Raw genomic sequence first — 352 nt, 5'->3', positions numbered from 1 at the left:
GCTGCCGAAGGCAGAGATGCTCAGAGGTTTTTGACTCTTGGGGAATCCAGCTGGGAGGTGGAGAAGAAAGGGGGGTGTCAATAAATCTGGTGTGTTTTCTGCAAGGCAGGAAGGCTGGAGCATCACCCTGCTGCGGGGACGGAGCAGCGCTGGAGGATGCGGCTGGGCCGGGCTGATGCTGTGGGGTGCCAGCATCTCACCCCTGCTCCGTGAAGAGTGGGGTGTTCCTGGGTACGCCTCGCCACCCCAGAGCTGATTTTTGCACTTCTCGAAGCTATTTAAACACTCGCTGTAGAACTGGGATGTCTCAGGAGAAACTAGTTTTCCTTCCGGGGGATCGGCCGGGGCGAGC

Source organism: Cariama cristata, unplaced genomic scaffold (genome assembly GCF_000690535.1).
Source record: "Cariama cristata isolate BGI_N322 unplaced genomic scaffold, ASM69053v1 scaffold29728, whole genome shotgun sequence".
Lineage (NCBI taxonomy): Eukaryota > Metazoa > Chordata > Aves > Cariamiformes > Cariamidae > Cariama > Cariama cristata.
Note: the sequence above shows the minus strand (reverse complement) of the source record.